This window comes from Sinohyriopsis cumingii, chromosome 9, assembly GCF_028554795.1.
Source record: "Sinohyriopsis cumingii isolate HCF-2022 chromosome 9, ASM2855479v2, whole genome shotgun sequence".
NCBI lineage: Eukaryota > Metazoa > Mollusca > Bivalvia > Unionida > Unionidae > Sinohyriopsis > Sinohyriopsis cumingii.
This window is the reverse complement of record NC_142969.1, coordinates 104,945,747-104,968,231: the sequence shown is the minus strand read 5'-3', so window position 1 is coordinate 104,968,231 and position 22,485 is coordinate 104,945,747. Positions and strand designations below refer to the sequence as shown.

The 22,485-nt window shown below is 38.4% G+C and overlaps 8 non-coding genes across 8 annotated transcripts; all 8 read left to right on the top strand.

Moving 5' to 3' along the window:
* The first annotated feature begins 6,996 nt into the window (after positions 1–6,996).
* On the top strand, positions 6,997–7,068 carry Trnac-gca (transfer RNA cysteine (anticodon GCA)). The gene has a single exon. It is a non-coding gene; the product is annotated as a tRNA-Cys (tRNA).
* Positions 7,069–9,551: 2,483 nt separating this feature from the next.
* On the top strand, positions 9,552–9,623 carry Trnac-gca (transfer RNA cysteine (anticodon GCA)). Its single transcript has one exon. It is a non-coding gene; the product is annotated as a tRNA-Cys (tRNA).
* Positions 9,624–11,174: 1,551 nt separating this feature from the next.
* Positions 11,175–11,246, top strand: Trnac-gca (transfer RNA cysteine (anticodon GCA)). The gene has a single exon. It is a non-coding gene; the product is annotated as a tRNA-Cys (tRNA).
* Positions 11,247–13,731: 2,485 nt separating this feature from the next.
* Trnac-gca (transfer RNA cysteine (anticodon GCA)) lies at positions 13,732–13,803 on the top strand. The gene has a single exon. It is a non-coding gene; the product is annotated as a tRNA-Cys (tRNA).
* A 1,550-nt stretch (positions 13,804–15,353) lies between these two features.
* On the top strand, positions 15,354–15,425 carry Trnac-gca (transfer RNA cysteine (anticodon GCA)). The gene has a single exon. It is a non-coding gene; the product is annotated as a tRNA-Cys (tRNA).
* Positions 15,426–17,912: 2,487 nt separating this feature from the next.
* Trnac-gca (transfer RNA cysteine (anticodon GCA)) lies at positions 17,913–17,984 on the top strand. The gene has a single exon. It is a non-coding gene; the product is annotated as a tRNA-Cys (tRNA).
* A 1,551-nt stretch (positions 17,985–19,535) lies between these two features.
* Positions 19,536–19,607, top strand: Trnac-gca (transfer RNA cysteine (anticodon GCA)). The gene has a single exon. It is a non-coding gene; the product is annotated as a tRNA-Cys (tRNA).
* Positions 19,608–22,089: 2,482 nt separating this feature from the next.
* On the top strand, positions 22,090–22,161 carry Trnac-gca (transfer RNA cysteine (anticodon GCA)). The gene has a single exon. It is a non-coding gene; the product is annotated as a tRNA-Cys (tRNA).
* The last annotated feature ends 324 nt before the right edge of the window (positions 22,162–22,485 follow it).

Sequence of the window (22,485 nt, the reverse complement as noted above, 5' to 3'; positions counted from 1 at the left end):
AGAACTCAAAATATTAACACTGGACCTACCATTACGTCTGTTACGAGAGGAACAAATATTAAGATATGTCACCATAAACTCAATTCATAAAAACTCCAATCCAACTAAACTTACGATCAAAAGATGTATTACCCCATTCAGCAAAAAGCTTGTACCTCGCCCACCTGCAGGCCAAAAAGTACATACCTTCTGCAAAGAAATGGAACTCCCAGCCATTCAAGCAGAACAATAAAAAATATGCGATCCCACCCCATGCAAAAACAACACCCCCAAAATCAACCTTATTGCCCAAACATATGGATCCAAACTGCAAAACTCTACAGGAATATTATCAGAAGTACACAAGACCATCGAGGAAACATACTCTGAACATCTTAAAATCTATACAGACGGATCCAAATCCCAAGAACTAAAAAGAACGGCAGCTGAAATAATAATACCTGAAAGCAGGATAACGCTCGGAGACAGACTCCCGGAGTCTTGTTCCATCTATACAGCATAATTCTGGGCAATAAATGAGGCACTTAAATGGATAAAAACCCAAACACATAAGCAGTACGTTATCATAACAGACTCTATAAGCGTTCTTAAATCCCTAGAGACTGGTACAACAAAAGGCAGAGGTAACATACTAGAAGAAACAAGGATATCTTTCAGAGAGATTGAAGGAAGATAACAAAGTGTTGAATTCCTATATGTGCCGTCGCATGTTAATCTAACAGGAAACGACAAAGCAGATCAACAAGCAAAACTAAACCTCATGAAGAACTCACTAACACATCTTGGTTACAGTTTACAAGAGGTATACAGTCAAATAGGAGTTAAAATAAACAAAAAATGGCAACAACTCTGGGAAAATACCAACAAGGGCAGACAATTCTTCCAACTGCAGAAAGAGGTCATCATGACACCTAAAGACATAAAAATCACTGACCTTCGTGTTATTAATAGGCTAAAAATAGCTAAAACGTTACTTCAAAGCAGTTTTGGAAAACACCTCACCAAAGGAACAAACCAAAACATAAACTGTCCTCATTGTCCAACAAGAGAAACATTGGACCATGTTTTCAACACCTGCCCCAAATATCATAATCAACGAACTAACTTCCACAAACACAAACATAAATTAGGATCACCTACAACGTACCCAAGAATATTAAACAAGGTACATAATAAAAATATCGAAACCACATACAAAAATATAATATGGTACCTTAAACAAATTGATCAATACAACAAAATTTAACAAATATAAGAAAACAAACAACAAAATACTGGGCATATAAATACACAAAACAAATAAATTCATACCCATCATAGGTAGGAAGCAGGCCAACAACCTTAAAATTAGGGAATAAAAAAGACTAGATATCCTTTAAAAGTCCTAACGAACCGATTATAATTGCATTCGGCAAATACATCTGTCTTATTAAAATAGATTTAGCCTGGAAAACTTACATCATATAAATAACTCAATCAAAAATAAGAAATAACTAAAGCAGGCTAACAAACTTGAATTTAGTGGATAAAAAAGACTAGATGTCCTTGAAAAGTCCTAGCGACCCGATTATAACTACAAAATCCCATCAAGTAAATAAGACCAATTGCCTACGAACCAGATGGACCAGTCGCAAACATCATACCGGACTGCAACATTGAAAGTCGAGTCGGAAACAAAAACATCCCACCTCAACACCAGAATAACAGAAAGAAGTCAGAGAAGGAAGAAAAAGAAAACCGACATCGACTTTCAAATTGCCTTCTTTAATGAGGTTCTTCCTTTGGTATATGAAGTCCTCTTTTGATAAAAACTCTCTCCACAAAATCCTAATCTGATCCTTTGATTACCACCATCAAAATTCAAAACCAAAAAAAAAAAAAACTAGCAGGACACAAAAATATATAGAGTACCTGATACCCAGCTGATTGGAAAATTAAAAGTAAACTATGTACACAAAATTCCAATCTTTCGTTAAAATAGTAAGGGAAATTATACAAATCAAGAAATCGGAAAATTGCACAGGTGGCTCACACATTATTGGGAAAGTAAGTGTCCAATAGCAAAATTGGACTAAAATTTGATCATACGAGTCTCAGGGTTCCAGCGCGTTCCGACATCCAAACGCTTGCTGCGTCACCGGGGTTCCTTTCCTCTTTTCCTCGCCTAGACATGTCCAAAATCTCAAAATTAAGGAGTGCGACATTTGCACATAAAACCGGGGCTGTGGTGGCACCATACCCACATCCCCGACTAATTAAGAATCCTGACCTTCAGAACTTAACCGGTCGCGAAAGCACTAGATGCATAGGCGACCTAAATTTTATTATCATCATCATCGAAACATACTCATTTGTTTATTCATTCCTCATTCAGGTAGTGGACACAGAAGAAGCAGGACCGGCTTACCAGGAGCGCTGCAGGGCAGGCGGGAAAAGAAAACGTGCACATAGGAACATAAAACAAAGAATGTGTCTAGAAGCACAGAACAACGAACAAGAAGAATAAAAATATTCTACTCGCTGTTAAGACCTTACATCAACACGCTGCTGATAATAATCTACTACAACAGACACAGAGAAGACGGGGAAAAAAGTCAACACGAGGAAGCCCACAAAATGTAGGGCAGCCAGTGAAATGACAAGCACCACCAGAACCATGTCTGCAAAGAGGTGGAGAACAAAATTAGCTGTACGGAAAAAGAAGTGAAACCACATAAGTTTAATGGGAAGGCGTACACTAGGTGGTCTGCTAAAAAAGGGGGGCATAATTCCAGTAACGTCACCACCAAAACAAGCTATGCTACCCTCTTAACGGAGCAGCTAACCAATTTTCCGGCACAAGTTACAGCAGCCACAGAGAAGAACATAGAAACAAAGATTGCTAACATTCATTGCCTTAATGAATTTGGTTCTCAGTTTGGCTCGAGAATCATTTTTCGACAATATCTCCATCTAATAACTAAATTGGATCCATTCGGCCACCGCCATTAAAATTCCACCTATTCTTTACAATGTGTGATGCAAAATGCACATAAGTCAATTTGACTTAACTGATTGATATTAATAACAAATTATATGTACACTCAGTACACAAAATTCCAACTTACTAACGAATGAGTCATACATGAAATTCTACAACTTACTATACTTGATCAATTGCATAGGTGGCTTACACATTATTTGGGTTTTTTTATTGTCCATTAGTAAAACTGGACTTGATTTGAAATAATAATACGTCCTGGCGTTTTGGGGCTACTAGTGTGCTGTGCTTGGTGTATGGAGCTACAAACCTAAATCGGATTTAAAACTGGAAAACTTGGTTCACACTTTTACGCTGGATAACCAGGGTTGCAAACCCAAACCTGATTGGCTGCTGAATCCTTGAATGATTTTCTAACATGGTGACAACTAAAACTGATCGAAAATTGAAAACCTCGGCTTGTACCTTTACGCGGGAGAACCAAGTTTGTAAACCCTAATCTGATTGACAGTTGAATCCCTAGCTGATTTTCTAACTCGCTGAAAACTAAATCGGATTGAAAATTGAAAAACGCGGTTTATACTTTTGCGCGGGAGAACCAGGTTCGTAAACCTGAGTCTGATTGGCAGTTGAATCCTTAGTTAATATTCTAACTTCCTGAAACTAAACGGATTGAAAATTGAAAAACTCGACTCATACTTTCCGCGGGAGGACCAGGTTTGTAAGCCCGAATCTGATTGGTAGTTGAATCCTTTGGTTGATTTTCTAACTTGGTGATATATTTGGCGTTAACTTTGGTAATACTAACTGAATTTACAAAACGCTCTTATTAATTGGCAGATTGGAAATTGTTTGTTTGGGTTTGTGCGCCTTTTCCTGGATACCTTTCCGCCTTTGCCACCTCCAGATATACTGATTAAGAAGTGTGACATTCACACATAAACGCGAGTTTGTAGGTTCACTCCTACAAACCCGAAAGATTAAAAATCTCGACATTCGAGACTTAACCAGTCGCAAAAGTTCTTAGTTGCATAGGCGACTTAAATATTTTATCATTCATTCATTTGGAAACATACTTTTGGGGGAATGCTACTTTACGAAACACTTAATTGGAAAACGCACATAACAACCCTAATCAAAACATGCCAGCAAGACATCAGGCTCCTTAAACAATATCAAGGGGACAACGCGGGGAGCTGGCCAACAAACTATGCTCATGCTCTACAAATTATTAATCAGGGCTAAACTGGACTACGGTTGCCAAGTGTATGCCTCGGCAAACAAGGACCTGCTTGAGAAACTGGACAGCATACAATAGAAAGCACTTACGGGGACTCTACCTAACATCTCACTCGAGGAGCTACAAATACTGACGGGAGATCTACCGCTGCATCTCAGACGAGAAGAGCATATATTGAGATATGCTATCAGAAACTCAATAGATCAAGACACCAACCCAACCAAAATCATGATTAAAAAGTGCAACATTCCGTTCAGGCAAAAACGATCTCTAAACCACCAAGCAGATAAGAAATTACACACACTCTGTGATGAAATTCAACTATCCGGAATTCAAGCAGAACAATACAAAATCAAAGATCATACCCCTTGGAAAAACTGCACGCCCAAAAGAAACCTGTCTGCCCAGAACTTAGGATCCAAATTACAAAATCCACCAAAAATACTAACAGAAATCCAAAAATCATCGAAGAAACTTTCTCTGGATTTCTTAAAATCTACACAGACGGATCTAAATCGAAAAATAAACTAAACAGAACTGCTGCTGCAATAGTGGTGCCGCAACAACAAGTTGAATTTGGTGCAAGGCTCCGGATGGCTGCTCCATCTACACAGCAGAATTCTGGACAATAAATGAAGCCATCAAATGGATTAAGACCCAAAACCACAGCCAGTACGTCATTATAACAGACTCTCTAAGCGTACTCAAATCCTTAGAGACTGGCACGTCAAAAAGTAGAGCAAATATGATAGAAGACAATATGTTATCCATCAGGGAGATCGAAGATAAACAACAAGCCATCGAATTCCTATGGGTACCTTCTCACATCAATCTGATTGGCAGCGATAAATCTAACCGAAGGGCGAAATACAATCTCATGGACAATGCAACAGAAACACTTAACTACAGTGTGTATGAGATATATAGCCAGATAAGAACAAAACTGAACAAGAAATGGCAGCAGCTCTGGGACAACTCCAACAAGGACAGACATTTATACCAACTGCAAAAAGAGGCTACATGGGTAATCAAGACACCTAAAATCCTGGAAATCGTGGACATCCGAATTATCAATAGGATCAAAACTGGAAAAACTTTACTCCTAAACAGTTTATGGGAAACATCTCAGGAAGGAATGGAACCAAACTACTAACTTTTCACGTTGAACTGCTGCAGAAACATTGGAACACGTATTCAACACCTGTCCCAGATACCGTAATCAACGAGTCGGTTTCCAAGATTACCAAAATATAAGTCATGCCCCTACACCATACCCTGGATATTTGGACAAGGTGCGCAAAAATAAATGCGATACCACATCCACGAATATAATAAAGTACCTCAAACACATTAACAAACATGGCAACATATAAATACATCCACACTTAATCATAACAACAATTAAGAGAAGGGCTGATGCAGTAAGGTAAGACTGTTAGCTGAAGCGCAAGCCCGTAGTTGTTGTTGTTGTTGTGTGTGTGTTTTTTGTTGTTTGTTTTTTTCTTCTTCTGTTTTTATTTTGTTTCTTTGCATGTGGGCACGCATCTAACACAATACTACCGATCATGGTCTGAGAAAAACAACACATATATCCCCATAACTAACTACACATATTATAAAAGTGGCACATCCACGCCATCAGGCCCAGATACACAAGACAACGAGAAATAAGAACCTTCCTATATCATTCCAAACATAAAGTAAAACAAGTTGAAGAACTTAGTATATCCGGTAGAACCACTTTTTATTCCCCCAAACATTACGCATTGCGGTCTCATTCTATCCCTCTTTGTCTTTCTGTCTCTCTGCCTCTCTCATTTACAATTTTCAAACTAATAAGTCTCTCATCAGGGATAAGTATATTTCCTGAATCCGGCTTCAAAACATGCCCCAGGTCATTCTAGTAAACAGGTATCATTCTTTATTGACCTCGAACGTAAAGAGTCTTCTTTTCAGAGCCTCACGAGCACATTTCCAGCTTTTGATACGTTTTTCCTCCTTACAAAGCTCCTATTGACCCAACGGGACCCTCCAGAACCTTCTAGCGACCCTGATTGAAGTCGCAACCGGGGGGATGGGAACCACTGTTTTACTTCAACTATACAGATAATGTTCTTATGCAACAGGTGGCAACTTACAAACTTTGTCTCGAAATTGGCGTTTTCTTTCATGTGTCACCTTGTACAAAACAATGCCAGGAAGATAACATGAATTGGTGATTATACAGAAAATATGATTACGTGTTGCACACAAACGGCAATCGTAATATGTGTATCGTGTGTGTCTGTCAAATATGTAAGCCATGATCTCGACGTACGACGAAATGTATTCATCAAATCAACTCACGTGAAAAATGGGTGTGATAGTGTACGAGCATTTTGCACCTGAAAGTAATATTTACTTTAAATAACGCACACAAGATCCGTGAGATTTAATAAGTATTTTAAGGAATATTCTACTGAAATGTTAAAATATAAGGAGAGGAGCACTTGTATTGTAACAAATAAATAATTTCACTTTTTAATTGTTGTTCGGAAGTGTTGATTACTATCGTTAGTACAATAAGAACTGGAGTCGCTATCACAATTCAGCTTAACAAATATTGCTAAATAAATGTGATGTGTCATTCAGACCTAACCATAGTTTTGGTTACAAGCGCCAAGGCATACCAGAGGTCCGAGTCACTCTCATTCACTTACACAGATAAAGATGATATGCGATAAATAACGATTTCCCACGTACTTATTATAATTTGAGATCCCCTGCCATTTACGAAGGGGATATAGCTCAGTGGTAGAGCATTCGACTGCAGATCGAGAGGTCCTCGGTTCGAACCTGGGTGTCCCCTTCATGAAACTTTTAAACGTTGGCCATAAAAAATTATGTCTAATTCGATGTCAATATCCACAATGACACATCAATTTAAATTGGTTGCAAGAAATTATTTTTCCGCTTAGTATATCCGGTAGAAGCTCTTTTTATTCCCCCAAACATTACGCATTGCGGTCTCATTCTATCCCTCTTTGTCTTTCTGTCTCTCTGCCTGTCTGTCTTTCTGTTTATCTGTCTCTCTCATTTACAATTTTCAAACTAATAAGTCTCTCATCAGGGATAAGTATATTTCCTGAATCCAACTTCAAAACATACCCCAGGTCATTCTAGTAAACAGGTTTCATCGTTTATTGACCTCGACCGTGAAGAGTCTTTTTTTTTTTCAGAGCCTCACGAGCGCAATTCCAGCTTTTGATAAGTTTTTCCTCCTTACAAAGCTCCTTTTGACCCAACGGGACCCTCCAGAACCTTCTAGCGACCCTGATTGAAGTCGCAACCGGGGGGATGGGAACCACTGTTTTACTTCAACTATACAGATAATGTTCTTATGCAACAGGTGGCAACTTACAAACTTTCTCTCGAAATTGGCGATTTCCAATTCGAAAAGGGAATATAGCTCAACTACTAGAGCATTTGACTACACATAGAGAAATGTCCCGTTAGATGTATTCATGCAGTAGCTGTAATAACTATTGTAAGGAATAATTTACCTAAAGGTTAAGGGGATGGTGTCGTTTGTATTGTGAGAAATAAATTCCTTGATATCATGAATTGTTGTGTGGATGCGTTGATGACATTAGTACAACAAGAAGCAGAGTCACGAACAGGATTAAGTTGTGAATCTGTCTGTCTGTCTGTCTGTCTCTCTCTCTTACCTACGACTTCAGCCGAATGGGTCGCAAAACAGACCAAAGCATATTTCCCTATACCGTCTTCAAAATGTATCCTAAAACAGTCTGGTTCAGTTGTTTCCAACCTTTATTGGCCGCGATCCTACTAAAAATCTATTTTGCGAGCCTCGCTATCCAGGAGATCCTCTGTAACCCTCTAGAACGTGCTCGTGACCCTGATTTGATCGCGACCGGTGGGATGGGCACCACTGTTCATGTTGGACTATACAGATAAGGTTCGTATGTAAGAGGTGGAGACCTACCAATTCTGTAACATTACTGCAGTTTCCCGACATGCGAAGCGAATATAGCTCAACTCGTACAGCTTTTCAAATTACATGGAGAAGTGCCCCTTTATATTTATGTATATAGTAGTGTTTAATGCATCTCACAACGACAGTGTCTATATGGTGCCAACTAAAAAGTAAACTGGAAAAAAATGTGAAGTGAAGACTTGCATAAAAGCCGAAAAATTACAAACCCTTCCATATAATTCTAAACTTAAAGGGCAAAACATGGAGTATAACGGATAAAAATGTTCCAACGGTGTTAATGGTATAGAAATAAAAGATCAGGATGACAGATGGCATAGAAATGTTTTTAAGAAAACGATCACACGTAACTAATAATATGGACAAAATATTACTTTATAGTATGAGTTTCCTCTGACCCTTGCCACCCCATTTTTGAGATTTCGACATTTATGTAGGTGTGTATGGTCTGAGGTCATTACTTATGGAAAAGTTGGAATCTGCAGACATAGGGTAGTCAGTGGTAGAGCATTCGACTGCAGATCCCTGCTTCGAACCCGGGTGTCCCCTTCATATACATTTGTATTATTGACCACACAAATTTTCTGTCCCAATTATATCAAGGTCTATGTTAATATCCATCGTGACACATCAATATACATTTGCTTATATTTTGAAAATTATTTTTCCACTGAGTATATCCGATAAAACATAATTGGTTATTCCTCCAAGTAATCAGCATAGTGGTGTCTTTATGTCATCCTTGGTCTCCATCGCTATCACTCTGTTCCTTTTTGACTGTCTGTCTGTTTGTCGGTCTCTCATGAACAACTTTCAAACAAATGCGTGGCAAATCACTGATACCATATTGTCTTATAATATTCAGGTCATGTTGATATAGGCCTGCAACAGGTGGCGACTTACTAACTTTGTCTCATAATTGCAAATTTCCGATTTGCAAGGGGAACAGCATTTGACCTCACAGAGAGATTTGTCCCTTTAGATAAATGCATGCAGTAGCAGTAATAACTATTTAAAGGAAAATTCTACGCAAATGTTAAAAAGCGCGACGTGATCTAGTATTGTGCTAAATAAATTCCTTCACTCTTTAATTGTGGCGTGGATGTGTTACTTTCATTGGCTATTACAATAATAAGCGGAGTCACGATCAAAATTCAGCTGAACCAACATTGCTAAACAAATGCAAGTGGTCATTCAGGCTTGACGATATCTCTGGTCATCAGCGGCAAAACATACCAGAGGTACCGGTCATTCTCGTTTGTAAGTATGCATGGAAAGATAAGACAGATGGTGATTTAATACTTCCTTATTATAATTTGAGCTGACTTATTTACGAAGGGGATATAGCTCAGTGGTAGAGCATTCGACTGCAGATCGAGAGGTCCCCGGTTCGAACCCGGGTGTCCCCTTTATCATTATTTTTAACAAGGACCACATAAACATTTCTATCTCAGTTATGTCAAGTTCCATGGTAATGTCTATTGTTTGACATCAATTTACTTTTGCTGTTGGGGCGGAATGTTTTCCAGACTGATTATATTCGGTAAAACCTATGGATATCCCAGCATATAATACGCATTTTTGTTCTGTCTCTCTCTCTCTCTCTTTCTCTCTATCTCATGTACAACTTTCCAACTTACGAGTCTCGACTCAAGGCTAATGATATTTTCCGATACCAACAGCAAAATATACTCCCGATAACTTTAGTTCAGTCGTTCCAATTATGGCCGAGACCCTAATAAGAAAACTTTTTCCTGATCCCCAAGACCCATTTCCACCTTTCGATGAATTTTATCCGCCTAAAAAAAATCCTGGACACCTTCCACCACCCTCCGCTATGTGCTCGACACCCTGATTTCTTTTCGCGACCTGGGGGGATTGAAAATCACTGTTCTTGGTTCACCATACAGATAAGGTTCATATACAACAGGGCAAATAAACAATTTTCTTTCAAAATTGGAGATTTCCAATATGCGAAGGGAATATAGCTCAACTGGTACAACATTTGACTTCACATCGAGAAGTGTGCCTTTACATGTATGCGTGTGATAATGTTTAAATGTACATCACAACAATAGTGTATATATGGTGCCAAGTAAAGTCAAGTTCAAAATGTTTAAAATGAAGACTTACACAAAATCTATAGGAATATAAACCCTTCAAAATTATTATAAAAATACAGTATAAGAAGATGGAGTATAACGAATAAAGATGTACAAACTTTGTCAAATGTAGAGAAATAAAAGATAAAGATAACATGCAACAGTTATTTGGAAAAGATATTACATGACGGCGTCGGACTCCTCTGTACGTCATAGGTAATCGTATTTAGGGCCATTATACGTTTTCTTTCATGTGTCACCCTGTGCAAAACAATACCAGGAAGATAACATGAATTGGTGATTATACAGAAAATATGATTACGTGTTGCACACAAACGGCAATCGTAATATGTGTATCGTGTGTGTCTGTCAAATATGTAAGCCATGATCTCGACGTACGACGAAATGTATTCATCAAATCAGCTCACGTGAAAAATGGGTGTGATAGTGTACGAGCATTTTGCACCTGAAAGTGATATTTACTTTAAATAACGCACACAAGATCCGTGAGATTTAATAAGTATTTTAAGGAATATTCTACTGAAATGTTAAAATATAAGGAGAGGAGCACTTGTATTGTAACAAATAAATAATTTCACTTTTTAATTGTTGTTCGGAAGTGTTGATTACTATCGTTAGTACAATAAGAACTGGAGTCGCTATCACAATTCAGCTTAACAAATATTGCTAAATAAATGTGATGTGTCATTCAGACCTAACCATAGTTTTGGTTACAAGCGCCAAGGCATACCAGAGGTCCGAGTCACTCTCATTCACTTACACAGATAAAGATGATATGCGATAAATAACGATTTCCCACGTACTTATTATAATTTGAGATCCCCTGCCATTTACGAAGGGGATATAGCTCAGTGGTAGAGCATTCGACTGCAGATCGAGAGGTCCTCGGTTCGAACCCGGGTGTCCCCTTCATGAAACTTTTAAACGTTGGCCATAAAAAATTATGTCTAATTCGATGTCAATATCCACAATGACACATCAATTTAAATTGGTTGCAAGAAATTATTTTTCTGCTTAGTATATCCGGTAGAAGCTCTTTTTATTCCCCCAAACATTACGCATTGCGGTCTCATTCTATCCCTCTTTGTCTTTCTGTCTCTCTGCCTGTCTGTCTTTCTGTTTATCTGTCTCTCTCATTTACAATTTTCAAACTAATAAGTCTCTCATCAGGGATAAGTATATTTCCTGAATCCAACTTCAAAACATACCCCAGGTCATTCTAGTAACCAGGTTTCATCGTTTATTGACCTCGACCGTGAAGAGTCTTTTTTTTTTTCAGAGCCTCACGGGCGCATTTCCGGCTTTTGATACGTTTTTCCTCCTTACAAAGGTCCTTTTGACCCAACGGGACCCTCCAGAACCTTCTAGCGACCCTGATTGAAGTCGCAACCGGGGGGATGGGAACCACTGTTTTACTTCAACTATACAGATAATGTTCTTATGCAACAGGTGGCAACTTACAAACTTTGTCTCGAAATTGGCGATTTCCAATTCGAAAAGGGAATATAGCTCAACTACTAGAGCATTTGACTACACATAGAGAAATGTCCCGTTCGATGTATTCATGCAGTAGCTGTAATAACTATTGTAAGGAATAATTTACCTAAAGGTTAAGGGGATGGTGTCGTTTGTATTGTGAGAAATAAATTCCTTGATATCATGAATTGTTGTGTGGATGCGTTGATGACATTAGTACAACAAGAAGAAGAGTCACGAACAGGATTAAGTTGTGAATCTGTCTGTCTGTCTGTCTGTCTCTCTCTCTCTTACCTACGACTTCAGCCGAATGGGTCGCAAAACAGACCAAAGCATATTTCCCTATACCGTCTTCAAAATGTATCCTAAAACAGTCTGGTTCAGTTGTTTCCAACCTTTATTGGCCGCGATCCTACTAAAAATCTATTTTGCGAGCCTCGCTATCCAGGAGATCCTCTGTAACCCTCTAGAACGTGCTCGTGACCCTGATTTGATCGCGACCGGTGGGATGGGCACCACTGTTCATGTTGGACTATACAGATAAGGTTCGTATGTAAGAGGTGGAGACCTACCAATTCTGTAACATTACTGCAGTTTCCCGACATGCGAAGCGAATATAGCTCAACTCGTACAGCTTTTCAAATTACATGGAGAAGTGCCCCTTTATATTTATGTATATAGTAGTGTTTAATGCATCTCACAACGACAGTGTCTATATGGTGCCAACTAAAAAGTAAACTGGAAAAAAATGTGAAGTGAAGACTTGCATAAAAGCCGAAAAATTACAAACCCTTCCATATAATTCTAAACTTAAAGGGCAAAACATGGAGTATAACGGATAAAAATGTTCCAACGGTGTTAATGGTATAGAAATAAAAGATCAGGATGACAGATGGCATAGAAATGTTTTTAAGAAAACGATCACACGTAACTAATAATATGGACAAAATATTACTTTATAGTATGAGTTTCCTCTGACCCTTGCCACCCCATTTTTGAGATTTCGACATTTATGTAGGTGTGTATGGTCTGAGGTCATTACTTATGGAAAAGTTGGAATCTGCAGACATAGGGTAGTCAGTGGTAGAGCATTCGACTGCAGATCCCTGCTTCGAACCCGGGTGTCCCCTTCATATACATTTGTATTATTGACCACACAAATTTTCTGTCCCAATTATATCAAGGTCTATGTTAATATCCATCTTGACACATCAATATACATTTGCTTATATTTTGAAAATTATTTTTCCACTGAGTATATCCGATAAAACATCATTGGTTATTCCTCCAAGTAATCAGCATAGTGGTGTCTTTATGTCATCCTTGGTCTCCATCGCTATCACTCTGTTCCTTTTTGACTGTCTGTCTGTTTGTCTGTCTCTCATGAACAACTTTCAAACAAATGCGTGGCAAATCACTGATACCATAATGTCTTATAATCTTCAGGTCATGTTGATATAGGCCTGCAACAGGTGGCGACTTACTAACTTTGTCTCATAATTGCAAATTTCCGATTTGCAAGGGGAACAGCATTTGACCTCACAGAGAGATTTGTCCCTTTAGATAAATGCATGCAGTAGCAGTAATAACTATTTAAAGGGAAATTCTACGCAAATGTTAAAAAGCGCGACGTGATCTAGTATTGTGCTAAATAAATTCCTTCACTCTTTAATTGTGGCGTGGATGTGTTACTTTCATTGGCTATTACAATAATAAGCGGAGTCACGATCAAAATTCAGCTGAACCAACATTGCTAAACAAATGCAAGTGGTCATTCAGGCTTGACGATATCTCTGGTCATCAGCGGCAAAACATACCAGAGGTACCGGTCATTCTCGTTTGTAAGTATGCATGGAAAGATAAGACAGATGGTGATTTAATACTTCCTTATTATAATTTGAGCTGACTTATTTACGAAGGGGATATAGCTCAGTGGTAGAGCATTCGACTGCAGATCGAGAGGTCCCCGGTTCGAACCCGGGTGTCCCCTTTATCATTATTTTTAACAAGGAACACATAAACATTTCTATCTCAGTTATGTCAAGTTCCATGGTAATGTCTATTGTTTGACATCAATTTACTTTTGCTGTTGGGGCGGAATGTTTAACGGACTGATTATATTCGGTAAAACCTATGGATATCCCAGCATATAATACGCATTTTCGTTCTGTCTCTCTCTCTCTCTTTCTCTCTATCTCATGTACAACTTTCCAACTTACGAGTCTCGACTCAAGGCTAATGATATTTTCCGATACCAACAGCAAAATATACTCCCGATAACTTTAGTTCAGTCGTTCCAATTATGGCCGAGACCCTAATAAGAAAACTTTTTCCTGATCCCCAAGACCCATTTCCACCTTTCGATGAATTTTATCCGCCTAAAAAAAAATCCTGGACACCTTCCACCACCCTCCGCTATGTGCTCGACACCCTGATTTCTTTTCGCGACCTGGGGGGATTGAAAATCACTGTTCTTGGTTCACCATACAGATAAGGTTCATATACAACAGGGCAAATAAACAATTTTCTTTCAAAATTGGAGATTTCCAATATGCGAAGGGAATATAGCTCAACTGGTACAACATTTGACTTCACATCGAGAAGTGTGCCTTTACATGTATGCGTGTGATAATGTTTAAATGTACATCACAACAATAGTGTATATATGGTGCCAAGTAAAGTCAAGTTCAAAATGTTTAAAATGAAGACTTACACAAAATCTATAGGAATATAAAGCCTTCAAAATTATTATAAAAATACAGTATAAGAAGATGGAGTATAACGAATAAAGATGTACAAACTTTGTCAAATGTAGAGAAATAAAAGATAAAGATAACATGCAACAGTTATTTGGAAAAGATATTACATGACGGCGTCGGACTCCTCTGTACGTCATAGGTAATCGTATTTAGGGCCATTATACGTTTTCTTTCATGTGTCACCTTGTGCAAAACAATACCAGGAAGATAACATGAATTGGTGATTATACAGAAAATATGATTACGTGTTGCACACAAACGGCAATCGTAATATGTGTATCGTGTGTGTCTGTCAAATATGTAAGCCATGATCTCGACGTACGACGAAATGTATTCATCAAATCAGCTCACGTGAAAAATGGGTGTGATAGTGTACGAGCATTTTGCACCTGAAAGTGATATTTACTTTAAATAACGCACACAAGATCCGTGAGATTTAATAAGTATTTTAAGGAATATTCTACTGAAATGTTAAAATATAAGGAGAGGAGCACTTGTATTGTAACAAATAAATAATTTCACTTTTTAATTGTTGTTCGGAAGTGTTGATTACTATCGTTAGTACAATAAGAACTGGAGTCGCTATCACAATTCAGCTTAACAAATATTGCTAAACAAATGTGATGTGTCATTCAGACCTAACCATAGTTTTGGTTACAAGCGCCAAGGCATACCAGAGGTCCGAGTCACTCTCATTCACTTACACAGATAAAGATGATATGCGATAAATAACGATTTCCCACGTACTTATTATAATTTGAGATCCCCTGCCATTTACGAAGGGGATATAGCTCAGTGGTAGAGCATTCGACTGCAGATCGAGAGGTCCTCGGTTCGATCCCGGGTGTCCCCTTCATGAAACTTTTAAACGTTGGCCATAAAAAATTATGTCTAATTCGATGTCAATATCCACAATGACACATCAATTTAAATTGGTTGCAAGAAATTATTTTTCTGCTTAGTATATCCGGTAGAAGCTCTTTTTATTCCCCCAAACATTACGCATTGCGGTCTCATTCTATCCCTCTTTGTCTTTCTGTCTCTCTGCCTGTCTGTCTTTCTGTTTATCTGTCTCTCTCATTTACAATTTTCAAACTAATAAGTCTCTCATCAGGGATAAGTATATTTCCTGAATCCAACTTCAAAACATACCCCAGGTCATTCTAGTAAACAGGTTTCATCGTTTATTGACCTCGACCGTGAAGAGTCTTTTTTTTTTCTTCAGAGACTCACGGGCGCATTTCCGGCTTTTGATACGTTTTTCCTCCTTACAAAGGTCCTTTTGACCCAACGGGACCCTCCAGAACCTTCTAGCGACCCTGATTGAAGTCGCAACCGGGGGGATGGGAACCACTGTTTTACTTCAACTATACAGATAATGTTCTTATGCAACAGGTGGCAACTTACAAACTTTGTCTCGAAATTGGCGATTTCCAATTCGAAAAGGGAATATAGCTCAACTACTAGAGCATTTGACTACACATAGAGAAATGTCCCGTTAGATGTATTCATGCAGTAGCTGTAATAACTATTGTAAGGAATAATTTACCTAAAGGTTAAGGGGATGGTGTCGTTTGTATTGTGAGAAATAAATTCCTTGATATCATGAATTGTTGTGTGGATGCGTTGATGACATTAGTACAACAAGAAGAAGAGTCACGAACAGGATTAAGTTGTGAATCTGTCTGTCTGTCTGTCTGTCTCTCTCTCTCTTACCTACGACTTCAGCCGAATGGGTCGCAAAACAGACCAAAGCATATTTCCCTATACCGTCTTCAAAATGTATCCTAAAACAGTCTGGTTCAGTTGTTTCCAACCTTTATTGGCCGCGATCCTACTAAAAATCTATTTTGCGAGCCTCGCTATCCAGGAGATCCTCTGTAACCCTCTAGAACGTGCTCGTGACCCTGATTTGATCGCGACCGGTGGGATGGGCACCACTGTTCATGTTGGACTATACAGATAAGGTTCGTATGTAAGAGGTGGAGACCTACCAATTCTGTAACATTACTGCAGTTTCCCGACATGCGAAGCGAATATAGCTCAACTCGTACAGCTTTTCAAATTACATGGAGAAGTGCCCCTTTATATTTATGTATATAGTAGTGTTTAATGCATCTCACAACGACAGTGTCTATATGGTGCCAACTAAAAAGTAAACTGGAAAAAAATGTGAAGTGAAGACTTGCATAAAAGCCGAAAAATTACAAACCCTTCCATATAATTCTAAACTTAAAGGGCAAAACATGGAGTATAACGGATAAAAATGTTCCAACGGTGTTAATGGTATAGAAATAAAAGATCAGGATGACAGATGGCATAGAAATGTTTTTAAGAAAACGATCACACGTAACTAATAATATGGACAAAATATTACTTTATAGTATGAGTTTCCTCTGACCCTTGCCACCCCATTTTTGAGATTTCGACATTTATGTAGGTGTGTATGGTCTGAGGTCATTACTTATGGAAAAGTTGGAATCTGCAGACATAGGGTAGTCAGTGGTAGAGCATTCGACTGCAGATCCCTGCTTCGAACCCGGGTGTCCCCTTCATATACATTTGTATTATTGACCACACAAATTTTCTGTCCCAATTATAGCAAGGTCTATGTTAATATCCATCGTGACACATCAATATACATTTGCTTATAGTTTGAAAATTATTTTTCCACTGAGTATATCCGATAAAACATCATTGGTTATTCCTCCAAGTAATCAGCATAGTGGTGTCTTTATGTTATCCTTGGTCTCCATCGCTATCACTCTGTTCCTTTTTGACTGTCTGTCTGTTTGTCGGTCTCTCATGAACAACTTTCAAACAAATGCGTGGCAAATCACTGATACCATATTGTCTTATAATATTCAGGTCATGTTGATATAGGCCTGCAACAGGTGGCGACTTACTAACTTTGTCTCATAATTGCAAATTTCCGATTTGCAAGGGGAACAGCATTTGACCTCACAGAGAGATTTGTCCCTTTAGATAAATGCATGCAGTAGCAGTAATAACTATTTAAAGGAAAATTCTACGCAAATGTTAAAAAGCGCGACGTGATCTAGTATTGTGCTAAATAAATTCCTTCACTCTTTAATTGTGGCGTGGATGTGTTACTTTCATTGGCTATTACAATAATAAGCGGAGTCACGATCAAAATTCAGCTGAACCAACATTGCTAAACAAATGCAAGTGGTCATTCAGGCTTGACGATATCTCTGGTCATCAGCGGCAAAACATACCAGAGGTACCGGTCATTCTCGTTTGTAAGTATGCATGGAAAGATAAGACAGATGGTGATTTAATACTTCCTTATTATAATTTGAGCTGACTTATTTACGAAGGGGATATAGCTCAGTGGTAGAGCATTCGACTGCAGATCGAGAGGTCCCCGGTTCGAACCCGGGTGTCCCCTTTATCATTATTTTTAACAAGGAACACATAAACATTTCTATCTCAGTTATGTCAAGTTCCATGGTAATGTCTATTGTTTGACATCAATTTACTTTTGCTGTTGGGGCGGAATGTTTTCCAGACTGATTATATTCGGTAAAACCTATGGATATCCCAGCATATAATACGCATTTTTGTTCTGTCTCTCTCTCTCTCTCTTTCTCTCTATCTCATGTACAACTTTCCAACTTACGAGTCTCGACTCAAGGCTAATGATATTTTCCGATACCAACAGCAAAATATACTCCCGATAACTTTAGTTCAGTCGTTCCAATTATGGCCGAGACCCTAATAAGAAAACTTTTTCCTGATCCCCAAGACCCATTTCCACCTTTCGATGAATTTTATCCGCCTAAAAAAAATCCTGGACACCTTCCACCACCCTCCGCTATGTGCTCGACACCCTGATTTCTTTTCGCGACCTGGGGGGATTGAAAATCACTGTTCTTGGTTCACCATACAGATAAGGTTCATATACAACAGGGCAAATAAACAATTTTCTTTCAAAATTGGAGATTTCCAATATGCGAAGGGAATATAGCTCAACTGGTACAACATTTGACTTCACATCGAGAAGTGTGCCTTTACATGTATGCGTGTGATAATGTTTAAATGTACATCACAACAATAGTGTATATATGGTGCCAAGTAAAGTCAAGTTCAAAATGTTTAAAATGAAGACTTACACAAAATCTATAGGAATATAAACCCTTCAAAATTATTATAAAAATACAGTATAAGAAGATGGAGTATAACGAATAAAGATGTACAAACTTTGTCAAATGTAGAGAAATAAAAGATAAAGATAACATGCAACAGTTATTTGGAAAAGATATTACATGACGGCGTCGGACTCCTCTGTACGTCATAGGTAATCGTATTTAGGGCCATTATACGTTTTCTTTCATGTGTCACCCTGTGCAAAACAATACCAGGAAGATAACATGATTTGGTGATTATACAGAAAATATGATTACGTGTTGCACACAAACGGCAATCGTAATATGTGTATCGTGTGTGTCTGTCAAATATGTAAGCCATGATCTCGACGTACGACGAAATGTATTCATCAAATCAGCTCACGTGAAAAATGGGTGTGATAGTGTACGAGCATTTTGCACCTGAAAGTGATATTTACTTTAAATAACGCACACAAGATCCGTGAGATTTAATAAGTATTTTAAGGAATATTCTACTGAAATGTTAAAATATAAGGAGAGGAGCACTTGTATTGTAACAAATAAATAATTTCACTTTTTAATTGTTGTTCGGAAGTGTTGATTACTATCGTTAGTACAATAAGAACTGGAGTCGCTATCACAATTCAGCTTAACAAATATTGCTAAATAAATGTGATGTGTCATTCAGACCTAACCATAGTTTTGGTTACAAGCGCCAAGGCATACCAGAGGTCCGAGTCACTCTCATTCACTTACACAGATAAAGATGATATGCGATAAATAACGATTTCCCACGTACTTATTATAATTTGAGATCCCCTGCCATTTACGAAGGGGATATAGCTCAGTGGTAGAGCATTCGACTGCAGATCGAGAGGTCCTCGGTTCGAACCCGGGTGTCCCCTTCATGAAACTCTTAAACGTTGGCCATAAAAAATTATGTCTAATTCGATGTCAATATCCACAATGACACATCAATTTAAATTGGTTGCAAGAAATTATTTTTCCGCTTAGTATATCCGGTAGAAGCTCTTTTTATTCCCCCAAACATTACGCATTGCGGTCTCATTCTATCCCTCTTTGTCTTTCTGTCTCTCTGCCTGTCTGTCTTTCTGTTTATCTGTCTCTCTCATTTACAATTTTCAAACTAATAAGTCTCTCATCAGGGATAAGTATATTTCCTGAATCCAACTTCAAAACATACCCCAGGTCATTCTAGTAAACAGGTTTCATCGTTTATTGACCTCGACCGTGAAGAGTCTTTTTTTTTTCAGAGCCTCACGAGCGCATTTCCAGCTTTTGATAAGTTTTTCCTCCTTACAAAGCTGCTTTTGACCCAACGGGACCCTCCAGAACCTTCTAGCGACCCTGATTGAAGTCGCAACCGGGGGGATGGGAACCACTGTTTTACTTCAACTATACAGATAATGTTCTTATGCAACAGGTGGCAACTTACAAACTTTCTCTCGAAATTGGCGATTTCCAATTCGAAAAGGGAATATAGCTCAACTACTAGAGCATTTGACTACACATAGAGAAATGTCCCGTTCGATGTATTCATGCAGTAGCTGTAATAACTATTGTAAGGAATAATTTACCTAAAGGTTAAGGGGATGGTGTCGTTTGTATTGTGAGAAATAAATTCCTTGATATCATGAATTGTTGTGTGGATGCGTTGATGACATTAGTACAACAAGAAGCAGAGTCACGAACAGGATTAAGTTGTGAATCTGTCTGTCTGTCTGTCTGTCTCTCTCTCTTACCTACGACTTCAACCGAATGGGTCGCAAAACAGACCAAAGCATATTTCCCTATACCGTCTTCAAAATGTATCCTAAAACAGTCTGGTTCAGTTGTTTCCAACCTTTATTGGCCGCGATCCTACTAAAAATCTATTTTGCGAGCCTCGCTATCCAGGAGATCCTCTGTAACCCTCTAGAACGTGCTCGTGACCCTGATTTGATCGCGACCGGTGGGATGGGCACCACTGTTCATGTTTGACTATACAGATAAGGTTCGTATGTAAGAGGTGGAGACCTACCAATTCTGTAACATTACTGCAGTTTCCCGACATGCGAAGCGAATATAGCTCAACTCGTACAGCTTTTCAAATTACATGGAGAAGTGCCCCTTTATATTTATGTATATAGTAGTGTTTAATGCATCTCACAACGACAGTGTCTATATGGTGCCAACTAAAAAGTAAACTGGAAAAAAATGTGAAGTGAAGACTTGCATAAAAGCCGAAAAATTACAAACCCTTCCATATAATTCTAAACTTAAAGGGCAAAACATGGAGTATAACGGATAAAAATGTTCCAACGGTGTTAATGGTATAGAAATAAAAGATCAGGATGACAGATGGCATAGAAATGTTTTTAAGAAAACGATCACACGTAACTAATAATATGGACAAAATATTACTTTATAGTCCGAGTTTCCTCTGACCCTTGCCACCCCATTTTTGAGATTTCGACATTTATGTAGGGGTGTAGGGTCTGAGGTCATTACTTATCGAAAAGTTGGAATCCGCAGACATAGGGTAGTCAGTGGTAGAGCATTCGACTGCAGATCCCTGCTTCGAACCCGGGTGTCCCCTTCATATACATTTGTATTATTGATCACACAAATTTTCTGTCCCAATTATATCAAGGTCTATGTTAATATCCATCTTGACACATCAATATACATTTGCTTATATTTTGAAAATTATTTTTCCACTGAGTATATCCGATAAAACATCATTGGTTATTCCTCCAAGTAATCAGCATAGTGGTGTCTTTATGTCATCCTTGGTCTCCATCGCTATCACTCTGTTCCTTTTTGACTGTCTGTCTGTTTGTCGGTCTCTCATGAACAACTTTCAAACAAATGCGTGGCAAATCACTGATACCATATTGTCTTATAATATTCAGGTCATGTTGATATAGGCCTGCAACAGGTGGCGACTTACTAACTTTGTCTCATAATTGCAAATTTCCGATTTGCAAGGGGAACAGCATTTGACCTCACAGAGAGATTTGTCCCTTTAGATAAATGCATGCAGTAGCAGTAATAACTATTTAAAGGAAAATTCTACGCAAATGTTAAAAAGCGCGACGTGATCTAGTATTGTGCTAAATAAATTCCTTCACTCTTTAATTGTGGCGTGGATGTGTTACTTTCATTGGCTATTACAATAATAAGCGGAGTCACGATCAAAATTCAGCTGAACCAACATTGCTAAACAAATGCAAGTGATCATTCAGGCTTGACGATATCTCTGGTCATCAGCGGCAAAACATACCAGAGGTACCGGTCATTCTCGTTTGTAAGTATGCATGGAAAGATAAGACAGATGGTGATTCAATACTTCCTTATTATAATTTGAGCTGACTTATTTACGAAGGGGATATAGCTCAGTGGTAGAGCATTCGACTGCAGATCGAGAGGTCCCCGGTTCGAACCCGGGTGTCCCCTTCATGAAACTTGGGGACTTCCGGTTATGACATCAGAAGGAAAACACGTTTGATGATCGCTCCGTGAATTTTCAAGTTTTTTTCCTTTAATAGACATTTTTGCTGTTTTAATTTGTTACAGGTACGTTGATAAGATTTGTTTGATCGCATTCATATATAAGTGAGATATATTTTGAGTGTGTGGATAACTTTATCCACCACACAAAATATTATTTTCTGTGACAATGAATACAAAGCCTGGTCGTGCTGCACGTGCAGCACAAGGAGCTGACTCACACTCTAATGACACCAGTGGAATAGCTAACAATAAGAATGGCATGTCGAG